Source organism: Cervus canadensis, chromosome 7 (genome assembly GCF_019320065.1).
Source record: "Cervus canadensis isolate Bull #8, Minnesota chromosome 7, ASM1932006v1, whole genome shotgun sequence".
Lineage (NCBI taxonomy): Eukaryota > Metazoa > Chordata > Mammalia > Artiodactyla > Cervidae > Cervus > Cervus canadensis.
In genome coordinates this window covers 51,379,378-51,398,137 of record NC_057392.1, presented here as the reverse complement: position 1 = coordinate 51,398,137, position 18,760 = coordinate 51,379,378, and the positions used below count along the sequence as shown (strand labels likewise).

The following is an 18,760-nucleotide window of genomic DNA, read 5'->3' as shown; positions in this document are numbered from 1 at the left end:
ACCAAACGATCGAACCTGCAACTCATGCACTGCAGGTGGATTCTTTACCACTGAGCCACCTGGGAAGCCCCTCTACTTTACATATATCTTCAGTCGAGAAAGAGACCAAAACCCAAATTACACTGTATCTCAAAACCACAGTGAAAATACACTGCTTGACTTCCCTGCTGGCTCAGATGGTAAAGCGTCTGCCTACAATGCGGGAGACCCGGGTTTGAACCCCGGGTCGGGAAGATCTCCTGGAGAAGGAAAGGGCAACCCACTCTAGTATTCTCAACTGGAAAATCCCATGGACAGAGTAGCCTCTTAGGCTGCAATCCATGGGGTCGCAAAAAGTCGGACACGACTGAGGGACTTCACTTTCACTTTCAAAGACTATGGGACATAGCTGAGACACTGCTTAAAGAAATGTCATCATGTTAATATTCACGTAAGGAAACAAGTAAGGAAGATAAATGAATTAAGCATCTATATTTAGATTTTAGCTAAAAAGTTAACAAAAGCAGAAGGAAAACCATTTGAATAATCAAAACAAAGACTATTTAATTATAAAGGAAATGACAGGAATACTAAATACATACAAAAGCAGAATTTTGAAAAATAAAATAATACAAATACACAAATACATTTTTAGCTGCCAGGATTTCTTGGCACCTTGGCACTCAGGAAAAACAATTCTTTGTTGTAGGTGCTACCCTGTTCATTATATTGAGCAGCATCCCTGGCCTCTACTTACAAGATGCCAGCAGCCACTGCCCTCAGCCCTTTATAACAACCAAAATTGTCTGTGGACATTGCCAATTGTCCCCTTGGGCTGGGCATTGTCAAAATTGCCCCTATTGAAACCGCTGAACCAGCACAATCAAAAATAAAGAGAAGTTCAAACGCCTAATATAACAAATGATAACGAAGAAATGCTCAGTTAGAGAAAATAAAAGAATAAAAAGATACATTTTATTAAACACTGCAAATTAATATGAAACATGGATAAAATTTATAATATTATAGAAATATCAAATTAACAAAAATAGAAAATCTAAGACATGGAGTGCCAAGGAAGACAGAAAGTTGTCAAAAGTCTAACCATCTAAAGAATTATTTGATCCCTCTTATTTAAGCACTGTTCCATTCTTTTGCATACATTTGGCCATATAATTGGATAAGAGAAAAAAAAACTTAGAAAAACGTTAAGGGGATAAAACAAGTATTTTTACTTAGATGATGCTTTGCAAGTGATACAATTGTACAACTTAAAGAAAGGCAGGGTTTACTGAGCAACTATTGAAAACAGTGAGACTTTATAAATTGGCTCAGTATAAAATTAACATACAGTCATTATTCTTTATGAATACCAATCACCTCCAATATAAGAGACCAGTGGGTAAAAGACACAAAATATTTACGAATAATAGTGATAATAAATTTTCATAAAATAAAAAGAATAAAACAATAGAAAATTTGAGAAAACTGATTCTGTAATTCATATATAAAAATAAGTCAGAAGGAATAGGACAATCATGAAAAAGAAGATTAATTTGACCGGGGAGAAGGAAAAAACAAACTTATGATACTAAAAAACAATAGCTGCTGCTGCTGCTGCTAAGTCACTTCAGTCGTGTCCGACTCTGTGCGACCCCGTAGATGGCAGTCCACCAAGCTCCCCCGTCCCTGGGATTCTCCAGGCAAGAACACTGGAGTGGGTTGCCATTTCCTTCTCCAATGCATGACAGTGAAAAGTGAAAGTGAAGTTGCTCAGTCTTGTCCGACTCTTAGCGACCCCATGGACTGCAGCCTACCAGGCTCCTCCGTCCATGGGATTTTCCAGGCAAGAGTACTGGAGTGGGGTGCCATTGCTTTCTCCGAATAGAAAGCTACAACATTTAAATCAGTGTGGTGAAAGTGAAAGTCACTCAGTCATGAACGACTCTTTGCAACCCCATGAACTATACAGTTCATGGAATTCTCTAGGCCAGAATACTGGAGTGGGTAGCCTTTACCTTCTTCAGGGGATCTTCCCAATCCAGGGACCAAACCCAGGTCTATTGCATTGCGGGTGGATTCTTTACCAGCTGAACCACAAGGAAAGCCCAAGCATTTGCAGGGGTAGGGGTGGGGGTGGGGTTAGCCTATCCCTTCTCCGGGGGATCTTCTTAACCCAGGAATTGAACCGAGGTCTCCTGCTTTGCAGACGGATTCTTTACCAACTAAGATATCAGGGAAGCCCATCAGTGTGGTACTGGGACTCAAATAAACAGTCAGAACAATGAGACAGTGGTAGAAATACAGAAATCCAAACAAGTATAAATGTGTTTCTAATATGACATTTAATATTAGTGGAGAAAAGACAGATTTTATTTAAGAAACTGTATTGAGACATTTGGGCTGCTTTATGATAAAAAAACTTTTCTTGGGTTAAATTCCAAGTACACTAGATTTAAGTATAAAATTTTAAACCATAAAATTTACATTAGGCATTTTTAATGAACTTAAATTACATTGGAGTGATGCAGCTATTCTCAGTATGATTTTTACAAATCTTGGAAGTTATAAAAGAAAGATTAATAAAATGTTAACTTTATGTTGTTGAATCTGTCAAATATTTAGTATTTATGAAAATACAAATATTTCTGTGTTACAAAAAGCACCATAAACTAAACCAAAAGGTAAAAGGCATTTTCAAGGACTAATTTTCCTAATATATAAAAAGTTCATTTAGAATAAGTAAAAGGCTGAATACAAATACCAAGGGCAAAGAGAGGTGTTAGTAAAGCTGTGGAAAAATTGACAGTGTCATATATTGCTTTAGGGAGTATAAATGTCTACTCTATCCACGGAGGTCAATTTGGTAATACCTAGCAAACACACAAATGTTTACTTTCCATTTCACTTCTAGGAGTTTACTTTATAGATAAACTTTAAAATGAGGAGAGATATTTGTATTAAAATATATCATTATTGTTTATATTACAGAAAATGAAGCAAACCTTCACCAATATGAGACTGATAAAACCACATATGGAAAAGTCTATGATGAGATACCACAAGACTTTAAAAGTACCAAAACTTCTGGTGTACTGATGCAGAATAATCTCCAAGAAATACAGTTTAGTAGAAAGAGCAAAGTGGAGTGATAATGTGAAGCGTGTCTCTCTTTTGTAACAAACTGAAATAAATAGACAAATCTGCTTATACATGGGAAAAAACAACCACCACCTCCGGACTACACATAAGAAGATTGTAACAGTGGAAGCCCATAAGAAAGAGTGGCGGGAGACAGGTGGAATGAAGATTTTAAGTAAATACAGAAAGTATATACTGTTTCATAGCTTATGGTTTTTGGTTAAATGAATACACTGCCTCTTCAAAAGGGAATAAATCATTTGGTAAAGTATTGACAAAAGCCTGGTTTGATAAATGTGAGAGAAGAATGCACAATAAGATCAAATGAAGTCAAAACAAATCCTGATTTTAAAATCCAAAATCCAAGACTGGATGATTCATTTTTTTAAATTAAAATGCATGTTTCAAATAAATTTTAAAAAAAGAGTTATCAGTACAGTTTTACTCTATTGATCCAGAGCACTACATGTCTGAGTTTTCCTGAACCAAATGGTTATTTTCTCCACATAGACAGAACACTATCTCCCAAACAAATCAACATTTTCCTTTTTTGAAGACTCTAATTCTGAGACTCCTATGTGATGCCCTTTTCTGCTCACTAAGTGAAAATCACCCCAAATATTGAAGGAGGTAGTAACTACATACTTGATCAAGCACAACTTACTATTTATTTAGCAAACATTTATTGGCTATCAATCACATGTCACATAGGATGCAAGACCCTGAAAGAGAAAGATGAAAAGACATGGTCCCTAAAGGGACCATGGAAGGAATTCATAAAAGAAGGAAATGGCAGTATTTAATGCAATTTGATCTGTGTTACAACAGTAACAGGTTTCCCTGGTGACTCAGTGCTGAAGAACCTGCCTGCCAATGCAGGAGACGGGGGGTTCGATCCCTGGGCTGGGAAGATCCCCTGAGAAGGAAATGGCAACGCACTCCAGTGTTCTTACCTGGGAAATCCCATGGACAGAGGAGCCTGGCAGGCTACAGTCCATGGGGTCGCAAAAGACTCAGACACGACTTAGTGACTAAACAACAACAATAACAAATAGCAGTAGTCATGAACAAGCACAGTAGGACACTAGAGGAGAGAGTCATTAACAATTCTTGAAGATGTAGAAAGGGCTTCACAAACTGGAGTTAATTCTACCTCTGCCAGACTTAAAGTCAGAATGACAGCCAAGCCCTTGCTTTGAGGTGCTGAAATACGAAAATATTTAATAAATATGTAATAGCAAAAAATATGATTAGTGTGACCAATGAAGTTTGGACTTCATGGTTTGAGATTTCCCTTTCATATCCACTTTATTCATCAACTTTCAATTAAACAGACTTAGTGACTGTGGCAACAGTCATCAAAGCCAAAACATTAGGTATCTGGGAGAATTTATGTCCAAGACTCTAGAATTCACAGTCTAGAATTTTCTAATGAATCTCATCTCCTTAGAAAAGTCCATATTATTTAATGCCTTGAGAACATAAATACAATTTCAAAACATCTAGCAGAGATCATAGCTTTAGTTTTCAAAAGCATGCTCCAAAAAGCATTGCTCCAACGCCCCAACACAAGGTAAATACTCATGAATTAAAAACATGAATATCATCATTTATCTTCATAGAATAATAATTACCAGCATGAGTTTACAAAAATCATCAACAAAAGAATCACTGTGACTATAACTGACATCAATAACCATTTTTAAAAACAGTACAAGGGAAATAATTCACTTTTAACATAAATGGGGGATTCCCTGGTAGCCCAGTGCAGGAGACGTGGGTTCAATCCTTCGGATGGGAAAATCCCCTGGAGAAGGAAAAGGCAACCCACTTCAATATTCCTGCCTGGGAAATCCCATGGACAAAGGAGCCTGGCAGGCTACAGTACATAGGGTTGCAGAAGAGTCAGAGAGGACCTAGCCACTAAACAACAACATAAACGGAGCGAATACAATTGCATAACAGGGGGCAAATGCATAAAAGAAGCAAATTCTTTTTTATACTGGATCTTCAGGGACTCACCACCAAGCATAATCATTGTAAATACAAATTGTGTTGAATCCTGCAGTGCTGCCCACAGAGTTCTGAAAGTCTGAATATATTGTAGATGGAGACATACTTTCCTTGACTAAAGATTTTAAGAACTCATTTCTCAGATATTACGACAGCCTTTTCTATGTAGGTCTTGATTCTATTTGATGCAAATGTTAAAGTGATAAGGAAACCTAAAGCAACTGTAAAGAAACAAAACATGTTGAGGATAAGACTTGGTGAGGTGAGGGTATGCGGAGGAATGCTGACAAGAGCTGCTTGCTCAATCCTGTAGGCACATTTCCAGTCTAATCCCAAACGCTCAACAAGCAGATTGACTAATTTGGCATCCCCAAAAGACTTCAGTACTGAATAATTGTTTCTTACTTGTAAAGTATTAAGTTTGTAGGTAATTTTGTCTTTCAGTCTGGCTACAAAAACATTCATTCAGAGGCTATTAGTTTAAAGGTTATTGTATTTTGTAGTTATCCATGCCTGCAGTCAGATTTTGCTCAATGGACTCTGCTCACCTCACAAGCAGGCATGCAATAGTATTTAAAGGTCAGCCAACCTTCACTCTGTCAAAACAGCATAAGGAGAGAATACCACCAATGTGGATCTGTATTATGGCAGATTTTGCTGACAGCTTTCTGAAATCCACACTTAGAGATCAGAAGCAAAACAGCTCAAGGTTGAGAATTTAATTAATGCTTCCATTATATGTTTATGGAGTCTAAAATATTTAATGAGGAATGTATGAAAAGCTGAAGAAGTTAAATCTAGAAAGGGCTCAGGGAAGGGAGAGTCAACAACTCTGTGTGGCTTAGTGGAGAAATTAAGACCAAATGAGAGAGGTGGATTTAGGTTGTAAATAAGACCTTACCAATAATGAGGAATGTTGAATAATGGAAAATGTTCAGCTTCTGAGTGTAGAATTTCTGCTATATGGGTAAAGCAGATGATAGATTGATGCTTAAAGATGTTATTTGTTAGGACCCATATTTTGCTAAGGTATTTCATTATCTGATTCTTCTAGACTGTCTCTTTATAGCCTATGATCAGTCATGAAAATTCTCAGGAAGGGATAAACAGCTGGTTTCATACTACCTGGTATCATTGCAGCCAAATTATCAACATCAATTTCCTAGAGGAAAGATTCCACCCAACCGTTAGGTGTGATATACAGATTCAAAAGAGGTTGAAATAAAAATCACAAATGGGAAATTAATATAGATTCATTAGAAACCTAGACATGTTTAACATGTACACTTAACTCGAAATGCTGTCTTAGAGAACAACCTGGATAATGCTCAAATGTGTCCTCGGAAGCTATTTTAAGATGTATAGACATGGCTCAGTATGGAAGTTTTCATGTTCCCCATGCAACTGTTTTCACCAAGCCTAACATCTTCAAGTTACCTGAATTTAGGAAGTATCACTGTTCATGATGCACAAGTATTAACACTGAATATACTTATCACATTCTCTGACATGTGGCTTTAAGCTATCCTAAGTATTTCAGATAGTTAGGCTTTAATGTTATCCAATAGTTTCCCTTTAGTCTTCTTTAATAGCCTTCTGGGCTAACAGTAATTTTAAAACCTTCAAAGAGTAATTTCTTAGAAGGCATAATATTTTTCCTAATGTAAATAAACTAGACTGTCATCAAGTCCTAACTAGTTGATGAATCATGTTTACTATTGCCACTTTTTAACTACCATTACAATTGGTGATTATTTATTGGCCAAGAATTTTCAATACTTTGGTTTACCAGCCATTCTGTGGTTAACATGAGACTTGGTTATCAAATGCATGATAAATCAGTCCACCACAGCTAAAATGGAATTGTTCTAATTATTAAATTATGAATGTGGTGGCATTTTTTATTGCATCATCTATATAGATGCAGCACACTGTTTAACTGTAATTATAATCATGAGCTCTTTGAAAGAGGGTATGTGAAATAACCTTCATGGTCCTTAGCAGAGTCGTCAAAGTGGATGTTCACTAATTGCCAGCTGAACTAATGAAACACTATCATAGAAAACTCCACTGTGAATCAAGTATTCTGTTTTTAAAACTTTTCTGTAATTATACTTACATATAACACTGTATGCAGCAGATACTCAATAAACATATGTGAGATAAGATTGTTGAAATAATTGCTGTGAGCCCAATTTGATTTACAGTACAATTTCCTGACTCAGCCCTTCTTATAGTATTTAAAATATAGTCATGCATTAAGTCAATTTCTCTACACTTCATGAACAGTGGGAACGGTCAGGAATATTATCTTTAGATATGCAATACAGACACCTTAGGAACAGAGGATTTCTTTTTTTCCAACACATGGAAAGAATCTGGTTCTCATGAATGACTTTCTGAAAACTCCAGCTTTCATTGCTAGGGAACAAAGATTATTTTGGGCAGTGCTTGAAAAGACATTATTTACTGATTCTTTTGATGAATTGAGACTACTTCCACACATAGTATCTTCAGGATGGAAAGAACAAACTTCTTTTTCTGATTATACTATTATTACAAAAACAGGACAGGTATATGAGGTGACCTCCTCAGTGCTACCTGAAAACTGAGGCAAACATTTTAACCCCTATTCTATCCAATCATACATGACACTGACCAAAGGCAATTTGGAGCTCTTTTCAAGCAGTTTGCATCAGAAACCATTCATGGCACGATCACCTTTGCTGTAATACAAAAAGGACCCAACCAGTGAAAAGCTGGAGTTCAGCCAGAAGAGGAGGATGTTCTAGACATGGATGTCATTGCTCTAATCTTTTAAAACTATATTGTAAAAGCAGCATTATTATTGATTCATATATTTATACTCAATTTCCCACTGTTCTTGGTTCTTAACATGTACACCCATGTGGATAATCTAAAACACTGAGAATTCAAATAACATTTATATTAAATCTGGATTTAAATCTGACACATAATGTAATTTTTCAGGGGATGCCAAAATGTGCATATCTATTTTTGTTTTATTCTGATAACCTTTAAAATCTGATTCTGTGACCATGAATATGCACATTTGAGCATGGGAAAATTTCCTAGAAATATGCTTCTGATTGTGGACTGTACTACAGCATATATATATTGTTAAATAGCCACACAGAAAAAAAATGAGTCAAGATTTTGATGGATTTGACATAAGTTACAGTTAGGACAAAAAAAAAAAAGCAACAGAGCATGTTCATACTTGGTCACCAGAGAACATCCTCCAGAGAAAATCATACATAAATGATTTTTCATAAATAAATATTATTAAGTATTATATAAGTAAATTGCCATGAAGTGATGGGACCGAATGCATGATCTTAGTCTTCTGAATGCTGAAAGAAAGTGAAACTGAAGTCGCTCAGTCATGTCCAACTCTTTGCGATCCCATGATCTATAGCCCACCAGGCTCCTCTGTCCATGGGATTTTCCAGGCTAGAATACTGGAGTGGGTTGCCATTTCCTTCTCCAGGGGATCTTCCCAACCCAGGGATTGAAACCAGGTCTCCCACATTGTAGGCAGATACTTTACAGTCTGAGCCACCAGGGAAGTTGAGCCTTAAGCCAATTTTTTCACTCTCCTCTTTCACTTTTATCAAGGGACTCTTCAGTTCTTCTTCACTTTCTGCCAAAAGGGCAGTGTCATCTCCATATCTGAGGTTATTGATATTTCTCCCGGCAATCTTGATTCCAGCTTGTGATTCCTCCAGCCCAGTGTTTCTCATTATGAACTTTGCACATAAGTTAAATAAGCAGGGTGACAATATACAGCCTTGATGTACTCCTTTTCTTACTTGGAACCAGTCTGTTATTCCATGTCCAGTTCTAACTGTTGCTTCCTGACCTGCATACCAGTTTCTCAAGAGGCAGGTCAGGTGGTCTGGTATTCCCATCTCTTTCAGAATTTTCCACAGTTTATTGTGATCCACACAGTCAAAGGCTTTGGCATAGTCAATAAAGCAGAAATAGATGTTTTTCTGGAACTCTCTTGTTTTTTTGATAATCCAGCTGATGCTGGCAATTTGTTCCCTGGTTCCGCTGCCTTTTCTAAAACCAGCTTGAACATCTGGAAGTTCACGGTTCATGTTTGCTGAAGCTTGGCTTGGAGAATTTTGAGCACTACTTTACTAGCATGTGAGATGAGTGCAATTGTGCAGTAGTTTGAGCATTCTTTGGCATTGCCTTTCTTAGCGATTGGAATGAAAACTGACCTTTTCCAGTCCTGTGGTCACTGCTGAGTTTTCCAAATTTGCTGGCATACTGAGTGCAGCACTTTCACAGCATCATCTTTTAGGATTTGAAATAGCTCCACTGGAATTCCATCACCTCCACTGGTTTTGTTCGTAGTGATGCTTCCTGATTCTCACTTGACTTCACATTCGAGGATTTCTGGCTCTAGTTGAGTGATCATACCATCATGGTTATCTGTGTCATAAGATCTTTTTGGAATACTTCCTCTGTGTATTCTTGCGACCTCTTCTTAATATCTTCTGCTTCTGTTAGGTGCATACCATTTCTGTCCTTTGTTGAACCCATCTTTGCATGAAATGTTCCCTTGGTATCTCTAATTTTCTTGAAGAGATCTCTAGTCTTTCCCATTCTATTGTTTTCCTCTATTTCTTTGCATCAATCGCTGAGAAAGGCTTTCTTATCTCTCCTTACTATTCCTTGGAACTCTGCATTCAAATGGGTATGTTGTTCCTATTCTCCTTTGCTTTTCACTTCTCTTCTTTTCACAGCTATTTGTAAGGCCTCCTCAGACAGCCATTTTGCTTTTTTGCATTTCTTTTTCTTGGGGATGGTCTTGATCCCTGTCTCTTCTACAATGTCATGAACCTCCGTCCATAGTTCATCAGGCACTTTGTCTATCAGTTCTAGTCCCTTAAGTTTATTTCTCACTTCTACTGTATAATCGTAAGGGATTTGATTTAGGTCAAACCTGAATGGTCTAGTGGTTTTCCCTACTTTCTTCAATTTAAGTCTGAACTTGGCAATAAGGAGTTCATCATCTGAGCCACAGTCAGCTCCCGGTCTTGTTTTTGCTTACTGTATAGAGCATCTCTAGCTTTGGCTGCAAAGAATATAATCAGTCTGATTTTGGTGTTGGCCATCTGGTGATGTCCATGTGTAGAGTCTTCTCTTGTGTTGTTGGAAGAGGGTACTTGCTATGACCAGTGGGTTCTCTTGGCAAAACTCTGTTAGCCTTTGCCCTGCTTCATTCTGTTCTCCAAGGCCAAATTTGCCTGTTACTCCAGATGTTTCTTGGCTTCCTACTTTTGCATTCCAGTATTTTTCCATTCCATCTTTTTTGGGTGTTAGTTCTAAAAGGTCTTGTAGGTCTTCATAGAACCGTTCAACTTCGGCTTCTTCAGCATTACTGGCTGGCCATAAACTTGGATTACCGTGATATTGAATGGTTTGCCTTGGAAACGAACAGAGATCATTCTGTCCTTTTTGAGACTGCATCCAAGTACTGCATTTCGCACTCTTTTGTTGACCATGATGACTACTCCATTTCTTCTAAGGGATTCTTGCCCACAGTAGTAGATATAATGGTCATCTGAGTTAAATTAACCACTCCAGTCCATTTTAGCTCGAGGATTCCTAAAATGTCAACGTTCACTCTTGTCATCTCCTGTTTGACCACTTCCAATTTGCCTTGAATCATGGACCTAACATTCCATGTTCCTATACAATATTGCTCTTTACAGCATTGGACTTTACTTCCATCACCAGTCTATCTGCAACTGGGTGTTGTTTTTGCTTTGACTCCGTCTCTTCATTCTTTCTGGAGTTACTTCTCCACTGATCTCCAGTAGCATATTAGGCACCTACTGACCTGGGGAGTTCATCTTTCAGTGTTCTTTTTGCCTTTTCATACTATTGATGGAGTTCTCAAGGCAAGAATAATGAAGTGGTTTGCCATTCCCTTCTCCAGTGGACCACATTTTTTCTCCAGTGATAGCATCCGGTCCCATCACTTCTTGGCAAATAGATGGGGAAACAGTGGAAACAGTGAGAGACTTTATTTTGGGGGCTCCAAAATCACTGCAAATGGTGATTGCAGCCATGAAATTAAAAAATGCTTACTCCTTGGAAGGAAAGCTATGACAAACCTAGACAGCATATTTAAAAGCAGAGACATTACTTTGTCAACAAAGGTCTGTCTGGTCAAGGCTATGGTTTTCCCAGTAGTCATGTATGGATGTGAGAGTTGGACCATAAAGAAAGCTGAGCACCGAAGAATTGATGCTTTTGAACTGTGGTGTTGGAGAAGACTCTTGAGAGTCCCTTGGACTGCAGGGAGGTCCAACCAGCCCATCCTAAAGGAGATCAGTCCCAAGTGTTCATTGGAAGGACTAATGTTGAAGCTGAAACTCCAATACTTTGGCCACCTAATGCGAAGAGCTGACTCATTTGAAAAGACCCTGATGCTGGGAAAGATTGAGGGCAGGAGGAGAAGGGGATGACAGAGGATGAGATGCTTGGATGGCATCACCCACGCAATGGACATGAGTGGGTAAATTCAGGGAGTTGGTGATGGTTGGGAGACCTGGCATGCTGCAGTTCATTGAGTCTCAAAGAGTTGAACATGACTGAGTGACTGAACTGAACTGAATAAGTTAAATTATATAACTGTGGTGTTGGAGAAGACTCTTGAGAGTCTGCAAGGAGTCCAAGACTCTTGGACTGCAAGGAGATCCAAGCAGTTCATCCTAAAGGAAATCAGTCCTGAATATTCACTGGAAGGACTGATGTTGAAGCTGAAACTCCAATACTTTGGCCATCTGATGCACAGAAGTGATTCACTGGAAAAGACCCTGATTCTGGGAAAGACTGAAGGCAGGAGGAGAAGGGGATTAAAGAGGATGAGATGGTTGGATGACATCACTGATTCAATGGACATGAGTTTGAGTAAGCTCCAGGAGTTGGTGATGGACAGGGAAGCCTGGCGTCCTGCAGTCCATGGAGTTGCAAAGAGTTGGACACAACTGAGTGACTGAAGTGAACTGAACTGAAGTTAAATTATAAAGTCTATTTTGTGCCTCAAAATTCTGTTCATACTTTATATACTTAATTACTCAGAATAATGTTCATACATTGCTAACATTAATTCAGTGGGATTTCACAGGCAAGAATACTGGAGTGGATTACCATTCCTCCTCCAGGTGATCTTCCTAACCCAGGAATCTAACCTGGATCTCCTACTTGATAGACTAATTCTTTACCAACGAGCCATCTGGGAAGTTATATATTTAAGGTATAAAACATGATGATTTGACATAAATATATATATTGAAATGATAACTACACTCAAACTAATTAACAAATCTCCTTGCATAATTTTTGTGTGCTGAGAGCACCTGAAATCTACACTCTCACCGTCTTTCCTCTCTCTTAGAGCAGTATACGCTCCATAAAAATACTGCCACTGATTGTACTGCCTGGTACTGAGTACTCTGATCCTGCTGGAGAGTAAGTTGTGTTTCTTAGTCATAATCATGTTGTATATTGCCTTTAATCTACTGTACTATTACATCCCTAAATTTGACTGTTACATAGGAGTATCAGCTGCTTCAACAACTTTGAAAGTATATTTGACACTTTCTACTAAAACTAAACATATATCAACTATTTACCCAGAAATTCTATTCCTATGCAAATTCCAAGGATAAGTGACTAAACATGCCCACCAAAAACCATGACTAGAATATGCATGTAGCAGCTTAACAATATCCCCAAACTGGAACTAACTCAAATATCTATCATCAGGAGAACAGATAAACAACTTGTCATATATTTTAAAAAAAAAGGAATACTACATAGTAATAAAATGAATTAACTACAGATAAACTAATTTACATGGAAAATCTCCATATTTTCATTTGTACTGTGAATCTAAAGCTGTTTTAAAAATAACATCTTAAATTGAAAAAGGAAACAAAAACAAACACAAAACATAATGAATCTCAGAAACATTAATTTGAACTAAAAAAGAGAGATACAAATGAACACATATAGTATAAACCTATTTATATGAAGTTCACAAAAAAACAAGAATAATTTGTATGCTAAAAAAATCAGAATGGTTGTTATTAGTTTTTGGCAGGGAGTTTGTGAAATGACACTAGAAGAACTTCTGGAGTGATGGATAGGTTTCCTGTTACCTGCATGGCTGTTACACAGGAGTTTTTACACTTAAGGTTTGAGCAGTCAAATATAAGAACATATAACTATTTAGGACAGTCTGCGCCAGGACTTCCCTGGTGGCTCAGACGGTAAAGCGTCCGCCTACAACGTGGAGACCGGGTTTGATCCCTGGGTCGGGAAGATCCTCTGGAGAAGGGAATGGCAACCCACTCCAGTACTCTTGCCTGGAAAATCCCGTGGATGGAGGAGCCTGGTAAGCTACAATCCATGGGGTCCCAAAGAGTTGGACATGACTGAGCAACTAAATTTTCTTTCTTTCCACACTAGGTATTCATAAAAGAACTGTAGTACCCTGGCAAACAAGATAACAGTAGCACATCTATTTTTCTTGATTTTTAAAAGATAGACTGTGGGAGAAGGCGAGGGTGGGATGTTTCGAGAGAACAGCATCAAGACATGTATATTATCTAGGGTGAAACAGATCACCAGCCCAGGCTGGATGCATGAGACAAGTGCTCGGGCCTGGTGCACTGAGAAAACCCAGAGGGATCGGGTGGAGAGGGAGGTGGGAGGGGGGATCGGGATGGGGAATACATGTAAATCCATGGCTGATTCATGTCAGTGTATGACAAAAACCACTACAATATTATAAAGTAATTAGCCTCCAACTAATAAAAATAAATAAAAAAAAAATAAATATATAAAAGATAGACCAGGAGTTATGTAGTGGATCTTTTTTTTTAATTGGGAATACAGTGCTTTGGGCTTCCCAGGTGGCTCAGCGGTAAAGAGTCTGCCTGCCAAGCAGGAGATGTAGGTTTGATCCCTGTGTTGAGAAGATCCCCTGGAGGAGGGCATGGCAACCCACTCCAGTATTCTTGCCCGGAGAATCCCATGGACAGAAGAGCCTGGAGGGCTACAGTCTGTGGGGTCGAAACGGAGTCAGACATGACAGTGACTAAACAACAACATAGTTGCTTACAAAGCTGTGACAGTTTCTGCGTATAGCAAAGTTAATCATCTGCACATATACACACCCCATCCTTTTTGTATTTATTCACCATTTAGGTCACCACAGTTTCTACTCTCTATACCTAGCACAATAGCAGGCACACATTATGTCATCACTAAATGTTTTAGAATAATGCCCTCATGAGTTTATAAGTAAAAGAAAACTATTTACCACTATAGTCAGTAAGTACAACTTAGATTTATCTCCCCTTCATAAGTTTCTTATATACAATTACCAGACTTTGTTCACTACCACAAATAACAACCTATGACATGTATGATGTCTTCTAAATGGAAAAAGTAAGAGGATTTAATAATACCACACTGTATTTAATAATACCACACTGTATAAGGAAGTTATACTCAAGAGAGATCAAGTTTACCCTACAGAGAAAACAGTTAAAAAGATAAGTCTATCTTCAAAATCATGAAATTATATTCTTTATAATGGGAATTTTGATCAAATATTCCCTAGATCCAAAATAAGCAAATCAGAGATATTTTACACGGATCCAAGGAAGACATTCTTTATTGACATGATGATGAAACACACAGGCTCTTAAGAAGGGATATGGCATTTCCAACTCTAGAGTGACAGAGGCAATCAGTTCAGTTCAGTTCAGTTGCTCAGTCGTGTCCGACTCTTTGAGACCCCATGAACCGCAGCACGCCAGGCCTCCCTGTCCATCACCCAACTTTTCACAGTATGAAAAGACAGAGGGCATAAAATATATGTATATCGAGGTTAGCTGCCTTTAACTAGAATCAATGACTCTGTCAAGGTATCTTTTATTGCCCAAAATATCAGAAATAATTACTTGTCTCTAAGTAACACAATGATCATCTTAATTTGATGTCAGCCATGGCAAAAATTGTGAGTGGATAATTAGGAAAAATATTCTGAAAACTACTACTTAATTCATATAAGACACATATCTCAAGGAAATTGAAAAGAAAAAGAATACAAGAAAGATTAATGATAATAAAAAGCATACCTCAAGTGTGATTCTCAGGTTATTGCATTCCTAACATTGCTCACATCATACCCTCAAGGAATTGATTTGTTCTTAATGCCAAGGAAAGTAACAAAAAGGAACTAAATCCTATTGACAAGCTAGTTGTTTAATAAATATTTTAGTAGCATAAATCCAATCACTTGAAAATGTATTTATGAATTGATCAATAAACTCAGAGATAATTTCTAACCAATGACATATAAAATATATCAAAAAACCATCTGATCTCCTAACTTTTGCACTGAAGGTAAAATATAACCTGACTCTGGATAAAAAGAAACGATTTGAATTCCCAGAACTCCTGGAACCTAAAACCATCCTTTTAATACTCTTAACCTCTAAGAGAGGTTAATATTTTCTAGAGCAGATAGATCATTTTATTGATCCTGGACTTTGCTTCCAGACAAGGAACAAATCTTATGGAAGAAAAAGGAAAGAGGAAATAAGACAATATTGACAAATCATGAATCCCAGCAAGAGTAATATAAGTTACATATGATTAATAAAAATGTGGCAAGCAGGAGGAAATAAAGGAAGAAAGAAGGAAGGAGAAAAGGAATTACTCAATTTAGTTTTGTGGTTGTTGTTTAGTCACTAAGCCACGTCTGACTCTTTTGTAACTCCAAGGTGTAGAGCTTGCCAGGCTCCTCTGTCCATGGGATTTCTCAGGCAAGAATCCTGGAGTGGGTTGCCATTTCCTTCTCCAGGGGATCTTCCCAACCCAGGGACTGAATCTGCGTCTCCCACATTGGCAGGTAGATTCTTTACCACTGAACCATCAGGGAAGTAGTCCTAATTTAGCCTTAGCCCATAGAAACACACCAAGACTCTGAGGGAATTCTATTGATGTGTCCAGAAATATTAATATAAACGAGAATCAATATAGCAATATAAAAAGAATTGAAAAAAAAAAAAAGGTTAGGTGTGCCTAAAGGCTGAGTTTGAAAGAGAAGATGTGGTGGTCGTGTTCAACTTTTGCAACCCCGTGGACTGTAGCCTGCCAGGATCCCCTGTCGATGGGATGTTCCAGGCAAGAATACGGGAGTGGAAAGTGCCATTTCCCTCTCCAGGGAATCTTCCCGACCCAGGGATTGAACCTGCGTCTCCTGTATCGGCAGGCAGATTCTTTACCACTGAGCCACCAGGGAAGCCCAAAAGAGAAGATGGTGTCATTTAAATTATATACTGAGCCCTACCATTTCATTTGTTTTTTGATAGGTAAGAAGTGGATTTATTTAGAGAGAAACACACTCCACAGTGTGTGGGCCCCTACCATTGCATATTAACCAGATGAAGCTTAAAGTTTTCTTGAAATAAGCAGCATGAAAAAAGACAGGTAATTTTTCTCAAAGAATGACAGCTATGAAAAGTACTCACTTTATAAAGGGAACAAATCATGTATAATATTTGTTATTCATTTACACCTGTTTAAAAACAGCTATATATAATATCACCTTAATATTACAATGCATTTTTGTTAAAAAAAAATAGGTGTTCAAATTATATGTGTTACTGCTATTTTCAATACAGTGGTAGACAGTGATATTTGATAAGTTTATCACTCAGGATAATCACAGAAGCTATTTAGGAAACATATACAGAGAATAACTGCATAAGTTATGATACCAGACTAACAATAATCTGTAATTTGCCTTTGAAGTCAAAATATCTGATTCCACAAATAGGCACAAGCCAAGATTCTCAAACTAATATACAAACATGAAAAGATCAAGTTGGAAGATATTAAATGTTTACATTTAAATATAGACAAACTTATCTAAGAGTTTACATTATGAAAAGTTTAAGAATTCAATCAAAAGAAGTTAAAACAAGTAAACAAGTGAGTACTCTTATGATTTGGTTTCAATAATATACCTAATATTTGTAATATTAGGTTACATTCTACAATACAATTTTGCTAAAGTTCTACTGAAATTATATCAGGTCACCGCCTAGGATAGAAGAGAAGTATTACTGTGAAGTGTAAGAACTTGAACTCAGGAGTCACAGGAATACGGTATGAATTGTGATTCCACCACATACTAACTGTAAGAACTTGGGAAATTTCTTTATCTGTAGATGCCTTGGTTTCCTCATCTCCAAAACAGAAAATAAACTTCCATAACAGGTTATAGTAAGGATTAAAGGAAATAATACAAAAGAACATTTATCAACCTGCTGGATACACTGTATGTGACTTCCCTAGAGCGTTACTTTTGTTAAAGTAATAAAAAATTAAAATTATTAATATTATGCACACTGTGAACTTTTCCCAATTACTATTTTTCAGGAAGAGTCAATAAATAGGTCTAAGAGTGAGGTATACATACTAAAATTAGAATCAGAGTAGAGAAAGCATTTCTGAGCTTACTACTAGATGCTAAAAGTTTCTAAAATGATTGATAGGGGCAAAAATGAATATTGTACTCAGCAAAGTTGGAATTATCAATGCACTAAGGTAATAATGTTGATGTGTACATCACAGCATAAGGTTTTACAATGAATTAAATTCACATTTAATGTGATAAAATAAAAACCCGCTTGGATTCAAATTAGATTCTGTCTTACATATCAAAGATAGGCACAACTTGATTTCCCACCTCGATGAATCATCAAAGGCAAACTTAATTTAGTTGTTTAAAAGCAATCATTAACAATTATATTTTCCAAGGACTAAAGTTATACTTTTCTCATTTCTGACTCCCAGTTTTTAAAATAAAAAGAGAAATCTGTTACATTTAATCTAAACACAGCCAAGCACATACATTGTTTCCTAAAGAGGTGTATATTAAGCCCATGGAACCTCTCCATTGGCCCTTAAAGTCCTTCCTGGAGTAATACAGCAATGGCACCCCACTCCAGTACTCTTGCCTGGAAAATCCCATGGACGGAGGAGTCTGGTGGGCTGCAGTCCATGGGGTCGCGAAGAATCGGGCATGACTGAGCGACTTCACTTTCACTTTTCACTTTTATGCATTGGAGAAGGAAATGGCAACCAACTCCAGTGTTCTTGCCTGGAGAATCCCAGGGACGGGGTCGCACAGAGTCGGACACCACTGAAGTGACTTAGCAGCAGTAGCAATGAGTACACCCACCTGGAGGATTCTGTTTGTTATTCTACAGCGAGGTAAAAACAGCTCATTTAATGAGATTTATAGAGCTTTATGACATGAATTCTGGTCAGGAGAGAAACTGCACATCACTGCTATGGCTTGTCTGGTGTGCTATACCAGATGATGAATTCATTGTCATACATATTCAAGTTCAGGCCAGAGAACAGTGAACCCAGCTAGTTGGTCCTCACGCTGTCTTCTATCATAATGGCATCCAACTAGCTACAATAAGACAGAGTCTTTGTGACTGAGTCTTTCCTTTGGTTTCCAACTCTTGCTTTAAACACTGAGATAATG

The 18,760-nt window shown here is 37.5% G+C and overlaps 1 protein-coding gene across 7 annotated transcripts in view; it reads right to left on the bottom strand.

Annotated features, from left to right (window-relative positions):
- Nucleotides 1-18,760, bottom strand: part of FGF12 (fibroblast growth factor 12) — a 585,143-nt gene that overhangs the window by 96,225 nt on the left and 470,158 nt on the right. The gene's annotated exons all lie outside the window — the stretch shown is intronic.